Genomic DNA, 12,961 nt, shown 5'->3' on the forward strand with positions numbered 1-12,961 from the left:
CAACCTTCACCTGTCCCTATGGAACTTTTGCCTACAGACGGATGCCATTCGGGTTATGCAATGCACCGGCCACTTTTTAGAGATGCATGATGACAATCTTTGCAGACATGGTTGAAGACATCATGGAGGTATTTATGGATGACTTCTCGGTGTTTGGTACTTCTTTTGATAACTGCCTTCACAATCTCTCCTAAGTGCTGTAACGCTGTGAGGAAAGGAATTTAGTTTTCAACTGGGAAAAGTGTCACTTCCTGGTACAAGAAGGTATTGTGCTAGGCCATCATGTTTTGGCAAGGGGATTGGAAGTGGACAGAGCAAAAATTGATACAATCGCAAAGCTACTCCCACCCATCAATGTCAAAGGCATTCGAAGTTTCTTAGGGCACGCTGGATTCTACAGGAAATTTATCAAAAACTTCTCAAAAGTGGCAAAACCCCTATGTAACCTTTTGGAGAAGGACACAACGTTCGTATTTGATGAAGACTGCTTACAGGCTTTTGAAACCATAAAGGCAAAATTAGTCACCGCCCCAGTGATGGTAGTACCAGATTAGGATCAGCCATTTGAGGTTATGTGTGATGCTAGTGACTACGCAGTAGGGGCAGTTTTGGGACAAAGGCGTGATAAGATTTTTCGGGGCAATCCACTATGCCAACAAAACTCTTAATGGAGCTCAACTAAATTACAGAACAACAGAGAAGGAAATGCTAACAATAGTGTTTGCATGTGACAAATTTAGATCTTACCTCATTGGCACCAAAGTGATAATTTACATGGACCATGCTGCAATCCGTTATTTCTTTCAAAAGAAGGATGCCAAGTCACACCTAATTCGATGGATACTGTTACTATAGGAATTTGATATAGAGATTCGGGATAAGAAAGGCAGTAAGAATGTCGTTGCAGACCATCTCTCACGATTGGAGAATGAAAAGATGGTGGATGACAGTCAAATTCGAGAAACGTTCCCCGACGAGATCTTACTAGCTGTATCAACAAAGATTCCATGGTATGCTGATTTTGTTAACTATTTGGTGTCTGGAAGATTGCCACCTGACTTGACCTTTCATCAAAAGAAGAAATTCCTACATGATGTCAAGTCATATCTGTGGGATGATCCAATCTTGTTCAAAAGGTGTGCTGATAGAATAATTAGGCAATGTGTCCCTATGGAAGAAACGCGATCAATCATGCAACATTGCCACTCCTTACCTTATGGAGGTCATTTCGGTCCTACACGTACTGCCGCAAACGTATTACAATCTGGTTTCTATTGGCCAAATCTGTTCAAAGACTGCTATGCTTTTGTGAAGACGTGACCGCTGTCAACGCACTGGAAACATTTGAAGACATCATGAGCTACCATTAACTAGTATGCTTGAGGTGGAATTATTTGATGTGTGGGGTATTGATTTCATGGGTTCGTTTCCACCTTCCTTTGGTCAAGAGTATATTCTTCTCGCAGTAGATTATGTGTCTAAGTGGGTTGAAGCCATTGCCACACCAACGAATGATGCAAAGGTGGTGTTGAAATTTTTACAGAAAAATATCTTCACTCGGTTTGGCACGTCTAGGGCAATCGTAAGCGACAGAGGTACACATTTCTGTAACAAGCTGTTCAATTCTTTTCTAGCTAAGTATGATGTCAAGCACAAGTTGGCACTGGGTTATCATCCATAGTCAAATGGGCAAGCAGAGGTGTCTAACAGAGAGATTAAACAGATTTTGGAAAAGACAATGAATACCAATCGGAAGGACTAGTCTCATAAACTAGATGACGCTCTTTGGGCATACCGAACAACATTTAAAACTCCAATTGGAATGTCACCCTACCGTCTGGTATTCGGGAAAGCTTGTCATCTACCAGTAGAATTGGAGCATCAAGCTTATTGGGCTGTGAAGAAATTGAATTTAGATATGAAATTAATCGGTCCACAACGCTTGTTGCAACTTGATGAATTGGAGGAATTCCGGGACGATGCATATGAAAATGCAAAGATATATAAAGAACGGACAAAGATGTGGCATGACAAGAGAATACTAAGGAGGGATTTCAAGGCAAGAGAACCGGTTCTCCTATTCAATTCTTGCTTGAAACTCTTTCCAGGCAAGCTCAAATCCCTGTGGTCAGGACCATTTGTAATCCGTAAGATGTTCCCTTATGGTGTAGTGGAATTAGTAGGCAAGGATGGGTCTACCTTTCAGGCAAATGGGCAATGCCTCAAACATTACTATGGAAAGGAAAACTGGGATGTGGAAGAAATTACCCTTGATGAACCAACTTGAAACCACATCCATGTCCAGCTAAAGACGTAAAAGAAGCGCTTCTTGGGAGGCAACCCAAGCTCTATTCTTAAATTTTCATAAAATTCATTTATTTTGATTTTCGTTATTTTACCCATTTAAGTAATTTCATTTTCGTCTTATTTTTATAGGTACTTGCTCGAATTGGAAACATCGAACCAAGAAAGGAAGTGGGGAAGGACCACATTGAAAGACTACATGGAAGGTATTAGAAAAAAAAAAAACTTTAGAAACTCAGTGCCTAGGCGTTGGACCCCCTATCGGAGCAGAAAAACAGCGCCTAGGCACTGTTTTTTTTTTATTTTATAAAAAAACCTACCTTCCTCCCCTAATTGACTTATTTCTTTCCTTCCTTTTTCTTTTTCTTCTTCCCCCCTCTCCCATACGAATTGCTCCCCTTTTCTCTTTCCCCATTTAAGTTTTCTTTTGAAACACAATCAATACATTTTTCTTCCATTTCATACTCTTCGATTAGTAAAGGGGCCACTTGCTTAATCTTTGGGATCACCATCTTTCCACTTGTAAGTCCTCTTACCTTCAATTTTTATTTTTGCACTTCAACTTCATTATTGATTGGGTATATTTGGATTCTTGGATTTTGGAGTTGTGGTGATTGAATTTCTCATGGGATAAATTTATTGCTAGGATAGTATGCAAAGTGTGATGGAATAGCCTTGCTTCCAAGGTGTTTGATTAAATTCCTAGGAGAGTTTTTCTTGTTGTAGTAACCTCAAGTTAATTGCTGACTTTTGCACTTTGCTCAGATTTGTTTATAATTCAATATGCCTCCAAAGCGGGCTCGCAACACTACCTCTTCTTCCTCTGCTTCTTTTGACAGAACCAAATTTATCAGTGAAGCAGCTGCGGCACGGTACAACACTTCGGTGGTGCACAAGAATTGTATTCAGGAAAGGGGTTTTGACAAATATATGACTACACAGATTCAAGAAAGGGGATGACAACTATTTGGTCAACAGCCGCAACCAGCCCTTATTCCTCTTGTTTGGGAGTTTAATGCTAACGCAAAGGAACATAAAAATTTTTGGGCATTTGTGAGGGGCAAATGGATTGCTTTTGACAGAACCTCCATCAATCAATTTTACAATCTTCCGGATGTGGATAACAATGGCTACTCTACGTTGCGTGAAGAAGGAGTAGATCCCGGTGAACTATTACGAGTGTTAGCTCGTCCAGGCACTACTTGGAAATGGGCTGGCGACGACGTGCTACATTTTCCTGCCACTGGGATGATTGTTGAACATAAAGCGTGGCATCATTTCATCTCAACCAAATTCCTCCCGAGTAGCAACCTCAGTGAAGTCACGAAGGAGTGTGCAATCCTCAATTATGCTATTCAGTGTGATAAGTCCATAGATGTTGGTCAGGTTATTCACAATAGCATTTTGCATACCCTGAAAGGTTCAACGATTGGAGGTCTTGGGCACCCGTGTTTGATTTATGAATTGTGCAGAAAGGGGGGCGTTATAACATTCTCATCGGAATAGAGTTGGTGCATCCCAAACCACCCATCACTAGGAGTTGGGCTTGGAAGTTCATGAGCCGGCAGGGCTCCACCAGTACCACACCTTTGGGAGCGAAGACAAGACCAGCTCAATCACGTAGACCCCGCTCATCCAGTGACCCGAGCAATGACCTCGCTGCCCAGTTACGCGGGATGCAATTGCAAATGAATACACTGCAGAATGTCATGTATGAGCAGTTCCGTTACCAAAATGAGTTTAATGCAGTTTTGGGATCTATCTACTCGGATAGGACTTTCCCTCAACCACCGCTACTTCCCGATCGCAACTCCGACCCGCCTCACCGTGACATTGACAATGACGGAGACACTTGATATCTCCGCTCAGTTACATCCTCTTCCTCTCTCTTTTTCTTAACATTGGGGACAATGTTTGGTTCAAGTTTGGAGGGTGCGGTTAACTTGTCCAGTTTAAATTTTTTATTTTGTGTGAACTGTGTGTGAAATTTTCTTTTTGAATTGTGTGTAAATTTTTTTTAATTTCTAATTTGCATGTCAAAAAATATATATTATTATTTCGTATTTTTGCATGCTTGTGTGAGTTAGATATCCCTGTCGGCGATGATATATATTATTGAGATCATGCGTTGATTCTTGGATTATGGATGAATTATGTGTTTAGGTTAAATTTTTGATTAATCATGTGAAACGGAAACTATTTTTGCACGTGAGTTGATTGTGGCGTTGTGCATGAATGGGTTGATTTACGTTTATAGGTTAGATTAGAGAATTTAGTTGCAAAACCCAAACAACCATTAAACATCACACTACCCTTAAACCAAATATAAGCGATTTGGTAGATTAAGTTGATGTAGGGAAACTTGGAGAGAAATGTGGACTTCGTGCGTGCTAAATGTTGTATGGATTGTTTGAGACTGATAGGATGAAAATTGGGTGAAAACCTTAAGTTAAATGTCGATTTTCGAGAATTGGTGTTTAATAAGAGGCATTGCACTAATTATTGCAAAAAAAAAAAAAATCCCAATGAGGACAACTTTAATAGTCTCATTGTGAATCGTCTCTTCGTAGCCATTATGATTCGAGTGATTAAGCCTGTAAGGGTTTAAAACCTGGTGCCCTAAAGTCATCTGATTTGGGGGTAATTGGTCTAAAGCTCGCTATAGAGGTCATTTAAAAAGTTTAAGAGAGAGACGTCCACACAAAGAGTGATAAAAAAAAATGTGAAAATCAAATACCTTGATTAAGCCCCGAATGCTTGTTTTAGAGGATTGGGCTTTTGATAAGAGGTTGGTAATTTGGTTGATTCCTAGAAGTTGATGCAGTAAAAAATAAGGAGAGTCCTCATTTGTTGATATGTTGAACTGCAATCGGCGAAATTGAACCAAACTTGAGCGGTGTAAGCTATTAGTATTGAAAAGTAATTTTAGAATCCACATTGAGAAGTGAAAAGAGAACAAGTTTGGGGGTGTGTGAATCCCACGAGCGAAGCAAGGAAATATTTGACTTTTAAGGTTGGGAATTGGGTCAACTTATTATGGCACAGCGTTGCGCTTAACTCTCCACACACACACCCGTTTGCATTGAATAAGTGAGAATTTGACTTACGCATTATAATTTTGAAGTAATTTTTGCAGTCGACGCTATATTTTTAATCTTGAGCCATGAAGGCAAGGCATCTAATGAAATTTATTTTTAAGTGATCGTGCATGATTTTAATTGTGCTTGTGTGTTTGTCAATGATTTTCTTTGGTTTAGTATTTGCTTGAGGACTAGCAAAATCTTAAATTTGGGGGGTGTTTGATGAGTGAATTTCACTCATTGATTTAATGTCTCTTAAGCTTGAAATATTTGGTTGTTTTCGAGAAATTTAGAACGTTTTGATGCGGGTATTTGTGTTGTTTTATAGGTGAACCAATTTGGTGAAATGGTGAGTTTGAAGGGTGGAAAAGAGTCAAATTTACATAGAGGTGAATGGACAAGAAGAAGCATCGAGATGCACGTGAAAGATGATGGAAGAAAGAAGGAAGAAAATCAGCTAAAAAAACTTACCACAGCGCCTAGGCGCCACAAAGGGAGCAGAAACTCAGCCCCTAGGCGCCACAAAGCAACGCCCAGGCGCTGTACACGCACAGAGGAAGCAGGCCACAAAGTAGCGCCAGGCGCTGCACACGTTGAAACGAAATAGAAATGCAGCGCCTTGGTGCCACTTTTGTAGCGCCCACGTTGCATGCCGAGAAAGGAAAAATGCTATTTTTCCAAATATTTTCAACCCGACCCAACTCCAACTCGCAATGCAAATTAAGGGGAATATAAATACATATTTACAGACCTAAGAAAGGGGGTTGGACGGCTGAAGAAGGGAGGCAAAGAGATGCACTAATTGAGAGAAGAATCATTGGATTTGGAGAAGGAATCAAGCTGCAAACTGAGTTTTTCTTATCTTTCTCTTCTCCATGCGATTTAATTTGTATTTTATTGTGTTTTTCTTCTCAATCATGAACTAAGTTATTAAATCTAGGGTTTGATGTAACATATTTGAGACATGACTCAATTTCTTTATAATATTTTCATTTAATTTTTCAGAATTGATTTGTGTTGTTCTTGCTTAATGCTTTCAGTTGCTTGATCACCAATTGAATGAATTGATGCTCTAAATTTAATGCTCGAGAGAGGGAAATTTAGGCATGATCTAAGAACAATGTAACCTAGATTTGTAGGTTTTGAGAGAAAGTGCGATTCTTTGAGGGTAAAATAAGAATCAAGTGCGTGATAATCTTTATAAATTTAACTCGGAATAGAGATATTGGGGTTGAAATATAGAGATAGGTTCTATTTGACGCTCGAGAGGGGGAAATATAATTAATTTAGGATTCTTGCCTATGAATTCGAAAAATGATTAACGGAAATATCTATAGGGATTGAGAATTATGTTGAGAATACAGTGAAATGACTCCCTAGACATTATGTAATTTTGATTTAATCTTTAGAAATTGCCTCATTTTTGTTGCATTATTTAATTCATTGACATTAGTTTAGTATTTAAACATCAATTTAACACCCAATTGTCTAGATAAATTAAACGTGGACACAATTATAGTACTCAGTGGAAGTCGAATATCAATCCCTGTGGGTTCAACACTTTTCATTTTTTAATATACTACAAAACTTGACACCGTGCGTTTGCGGTATAAAATCAAGTTACATAAAATGCGTGGCAGCTATGTGTGATTTTATGCAGGTGTTATATCCATAGTGAATTTTGGACCTGATTCCAATGGTTCTCAACTTTTTATTACCACGGTCAAGTCTAGCTGGTAAGCTTTGTATTGGCTAGCAAATAAGACGATCATGACTTCTTGATTCTATTTGATGACATATCCCAGAAATTTAATTCCCTCTGTTTTGTAATACCTAATCATCACTAAAATGTTAAGAACCTAAAACTGCTACAACAACTATTGAAGAGAGAGATCAATGGAAACTGAATGGTATATTGTATTTAACTGAAAAGAAATAACAGATTTCAGGGCTATTAGAGAGGCCCGGTCCCTCCCCTCTAACTGAATTCCCAGTGAAAAGATGATCCCAACATCCCACTATCCTTCACATTTATTGGAATTCTCCTACTACATACTATTACTCTTTTACCCCTAACTGATGACTAATATACTAGGCAGTCCCCTCCACACCGGACAAGTCATTCCTCTTCTGTCTCCTTCCAAAAGAAAATTGAATTGGTAGTCTATCATTATCTTGCGCCCCAAAATCCACCTTGTCCTCAAGGTGGAAGTTGGGAAACTGCATTCTTATTGTTTCAAAGGGCTCCCATGTCACCTCAAAATCTGGTAGATTCTTCCATTTGATTAAAACCTCAAGCAAGCCTAGAAGTTGAGTGTGTGGGGTTTGGACAGATGTCTAGCACTATCTCGGCTCCAAAATGAACTCTCTAGTATCCGATAGTTGAGGAGGGAGTAGAGAGGTTGGCTGTAAATCACCAACGGCCTTACAAAACTGAGATACGTGGAACACAGGATGAATAGCTGCAGTGACTAGAAGTTTTAGTTTGTAAGCTACATGCCCGACCCTAGATTCCACCTCGAACGGGCCATAATAACGTGGGGAAAGCTTTGCATGCAGTTGTTTAGCCAAAGATTTTTGGCGATAGGGCCGAAGTTTGAGATATACCAATTTGCCTATGTCAAATCGAATATCTCGACGATGTCCATCTACTACCTCTTTCATTCTCTTCTGAGCTGTACTTTTAGTTTTTTCAAGGCCTCATCACGATCTAATAGTAATTGTTCCATCGCTGAGTTAGAAGTTATTCCTCTTTCGAACGCCAAAATCTAAGGGGATCACAACCATAAACAATCTGGAAAGGGGTATGGAAAGAAATATTATACCAAAATTCGGGGCTCCAAACTCGCGGCCTACTCAAAGTAAAACACCTAAATATGTTTCCAAGCAACGATTTACGACTCAGCCTACCCGTCTGTTTGTGGATGGTAGGCGGGGTTGTATTTGAGTACAGTTCTCTGTGCTTTGAACAAGGCAGCCTAGAAAGTACTCATGAAAATCTTATCTCTGTCTGACACAAAAGAATGTGGTATGCTATGTAGGCGAACTATCTCACGTATGAATACCTGAGCCACGATGGGGGTAATGAATGGATGCCTTAACCCAATGAAATGCTCATACTTACTTAGACGATCCACAACGACAAAGATTGTATCAACTCCTCCTGGTCGAGGAAGCCCCTCATTGAAATCCATCGAAACATCTTCCCAAACTAGGTCGAAAATTGGCAATGGCTATAATAATCTCCCAGGGATAAGGCCTCATACTTGTTTTATTTAAACAGTGCACACTTTGCTACATAATCCTTCAATGCCTTCTTCATCCCATGCCAAAAGACATCTCGCACAATCCGCTTGTATATCTTGAGGAAGCCCGAGTGTCCCCCAACCTTAGTGTCATGACACTCTTGCAACATGAGAGTGACAAACGGAATGTTACTGGGCAGAACTACCTCCCTATGATAACGCAAAACTCCATTATCCAAAGCGTACCCAGTTTTAACGTTGCTTCCGGTTTGTAAGTCAGTAACTAGCTTGCCCAAGATGTCACCTGCCTCAACCTCCTTTTTGATTTCATCTAACTGTAAGTCCTTCGCAGTAGATATCGCCAATAGACTCAATGTCAGCTAAATTCTTGAAAGAGCATTCGCGGCCTTGTTCTCTAGCCCTGGCCGATGTTTGATGTCAAATTGACATCCCATCAGTTTAGTCAACCACTTTTGATGATCTTCACTAACCAAGCGTTGCTCTAATAAAAACTTCAGGCTTCGTTGATATATTCAAACCACAAAATATCGGCCAACCAGGGGTAATGACGTCACTTATGAATAGCGAATATGATGGCCATTAATTCTCCCTCATAAATTGATTTCTGCCTGGCTGTTTGTGGTAGAACCTTACTGAAATATGCAATAAGGTAGCTGTTCTGCATTAGCACCGCCTTTAAATCCTGACTAGAAGCATCGGTCTCAACCACAAATTCTTGCGAGAAGTAAGGCAAGGCAAGCACTAGAACGGTGATCATGGCTGATTTGTGATTCTTGAAGGCTGACTCTGATACTTCATCCTAACGAAAATGATCCTTCTTAAGTAATTCGGTCAAGGGCCAAGCAAACTTAGCATACCCTTCCACGAAGCGCTAATAATAGCCTATAAGGCCTAGGAACCCCCGTAATTCTTTGATATTGCCCGGCTTCGACCAATTGACCATTGCTTTAATTTTCGACCCATCGGCGGCCACCCCCTTTTAAAAATCAGATGGCCCAAATATTTAATTTTCGATTGACTGAACAGACACTTTTTTCTTATTGGAGTATAGCTGATGAACTTGTAATGTTTCCAGAACTAAACCCAAGTGCTGCAAGTGTTCTTCTACGATCGACTATAGACCAAGATGTCATCAAAAAATACAAGCACGAATTTTCGCAAATAAGGCGTGAACACCTCATTCGTAAAGTACTGGAAGCTTGTTGGTGCATTCGACAACCCAAACAGTATGACCAGAAACTCATAATGACCTTCATGGGTATAGAAAGTGGTTTTGGGAATGTCCTCTAGTTGAACCCTAATATGATGATACCCAAACTTTAAATCCAGTTTGGAGAATACTCTAGCCCCAGGCTACTCAGCACGGAAAACCCAACCATCCTGGTCCTCTCCATCGAATATTGGCATTTCTAATCGGTGATTGCGATTCTTCAGTCTACCACCTTTCTCATGGCATAATCGCCCTTCCCTGGTGGCCCCCAACTTCTGAGCCTTGGGTGGCCCATCAGAACGCGCAATGGGTTCCCTTGAAGTGGATAAAACTCTCTTTTCCTTCCTATCATGCTCTTGGCTATCTCACCTCTTCATTACAACATCCAGCTTCTCAAGTATCACCGCTATACCCCTCGGGAGCTCAGATTTCATCATCTCCATTCCTTCTGTAACTCGTCAACCCTTGCTTCCAATCCTCCAACACAATCTGTGATTGTAATATTCCCAATTCATTGCTCTGATACCAAAATTTGTTGAGAACCTGAAACTGTTACAGCAAATATTGAAGAAAAAGATCAATGAAAACTGAATTATATATTGTATTCAACTTAGAAGAAATAACAAATTCCAGGACTATTAGAGAGGCCTAGTCTCTCCCCTCTAACTGAATTCCCAATGAAAAGATGATCCCAACATCTCACCATCCTTCACATTTATTTGAATTCTCCTTCTACATACTATTACTCTTTTACCCCTAACTGATGACTAATATACTAGGTAGTCCCCTCCAGGCTGGATGTGTCATTCCTCTTGCGTAAGTAAATCGAATTGGCAATCTATCATAAAAGTATATTTTTCAGTACTAGGTGCAATTTAATGAGGTAGTCAACCTTTTAGTGACTTAAGAGCTTTATAACCTACTTCTTGAGGAGAGTATAGGAAGTATGTCCTACAGTATTCTCAATAATGTTACGTGTTTGCACACTCGGGCAACCTACCGGGGCCCACAACCAACTAATGCCGAACCACGTGGCACTAAAGTCGAGGTGATTTGCATTTTCGAGACCCACGAACTGAGGTCCACAAAAGTCTAAGCCCATACATACCGAGGCCCATTTATCATTGTCTCTTGAAGAGCATCCGAAGCCCCATATGTCGAGGCCCTTTGAAGGTGGACGAGGCCCTGTTGGCTGAAGCTCTTTAGTTGAGGTAGCAACCTCCGAATCACAAAGCAGCATCTTCCATAGACACTTCTCCCAAGAGATCCTCTGCACAAAGATCTTACTTGAATGATTGATAGGACGTTTGTCATGATTGTGAATGTTAAGTCTTGTCACTAGTAGAGGCGGCTCTGCTAATCAATAAATGTATAGCAGGCTAAGTGCGGCTAATACCTACAATTTGACATGTAAATTGTCCGGATGAGGCCACGTGTACCCCGAACCAAGGGTTAGGATCTAACTTGTGACACTACAAATACTCCCCCACGTACCCCATACAAAGGCTAATGCAAGAATCAATACAAGGAACAGCACTTTACTTAACTCTCTCTTATTATCTTGCAACATGATACGGGTTTACACATTTTTACATATACATTTACAAACATCGATTGGTAATTATGGTACAATCGATCTACAAACATCCCGCTATATTCCGAACGCTCTCGTCTCGCGTCGTTGAGCTACTCCCACGCCATTGATCTGTCCGTTTTAGATCGTCCACGTGTCTTAGTGTGTTGGACTTTCGCTTACGTGTGCGCGGGTGGATCCGGTATCTGTTGGCAACATATTCTAGTGTCAACAGATTGGCGCCGTCTGTGGGAAACCATACAATAACCACGAACAACCTTGTGGTGAAAGCTTATTGAAGAGGAACATTTAAGCACCCCCTTGAAAAATGATTTGTTCTTGAAAAAGAACAAGAAGAAGCCCGACAACTTAGCAAAAATCTGAAGGTCAAACATAGAAGAGTTCAAACGAAGATACGCCCCCATAAGGGTAAGAGAAAACGCAGGTGTGCCCCTTCCAGCGGCTGCCCTAGCAACTCGGCACCGACTCTACCACGTCCATACGCCCCCAAGGGCACTACCAGCAAGAAGATGAAGTTCAAAGTCAGAGAGTTGCCTCGTCAGACTATAGCCTAGGTAGAAGTCCATTTGAAAGGGAAGTGGAAGTTGATGTTTCTTCCAACTACGCTTCTAGGCGACTCACCGAGGTTCCTTTGAACCATGATAACTTCCCACCTTCATATGAGCAAGAGCAAAGACATAGGAGGTCAGGTAGTGTATTTGACAGAACCAGCCCTGCAAAACTGAAACCCAGGCAACAACAGCCTCGCGAGCCTTGGACAAGGCCACAGCCCCAACGTCCCATACCTCAGCAGTCGGAAGAAAGACATGAAAATGTCCCCCGTGCTGCACCGCCTAGAAATAGGCGCCAAAGGAGGGAAGAGGAGGTTAGGAACTGTCCCCGAGCCTCTCACCAACCACCAAGGTATGAGGCCAAAGAAAACGATTCAGATGAGTAGCAGAGAACCTATGACTTGGATGATGATGATGAGAACCTGCCATTCTCAAGGAAACTAAGGAGCGCTCAGGTCCCGAATCACTATGTTATGCCCAAGATACCAAAGTATGACGGAAGAGACGACCCTGAAAAACACCTGAACGCTTACAAAACTCACATGAGTCTAAGGGGAACCACTCTATCTTTGAAATGCAGAGCTTTCCACTTAACACTTAGCGGAGTAGCTGAAATTTGGTATAGTAGGTTACCACTTGGGAGTATAAGAAGTTGGCCCGAATTCAAGACCACCTTCTTGAAGAGGTTCTCTGTGAGCAAAGAGAGAGAGGCTCCCATCCAACGTCTCCAAGACATGAGACAGACATATGGGGAATCCCTGAAGATTTTCTTATCACGCTTTACTGATGAGATGATGTACTGTGTGCAAGTCACCGATCGTGAGGCGTTGTCTGCACTGAGAGGAGACCTGAACATGAGCAACCTGTTTCGGAGGGACGTGCAAAATCAAGACCCCACCCGCTATGACGCCCTGCTCGAGATGATGAGACGGGAGACATCAATGAAGAATTGATTG

Source organism: Olea europaea, unplaced genomic scaffold (assembly GCF_002742605.1).
Source record: "Olea europaea var. sylvestris unplaced genomic scaffold, O_europaea_v1 scaffold1302, whole genome shotgun sequence".
Classification (NCBI taxonomy): domain Eukaryota; kingdom Viridiplantae; phylum Streptophyta; class Magnoliopsida; order Lamiales; family Oleaceae; genus Olea; species Olea europaea.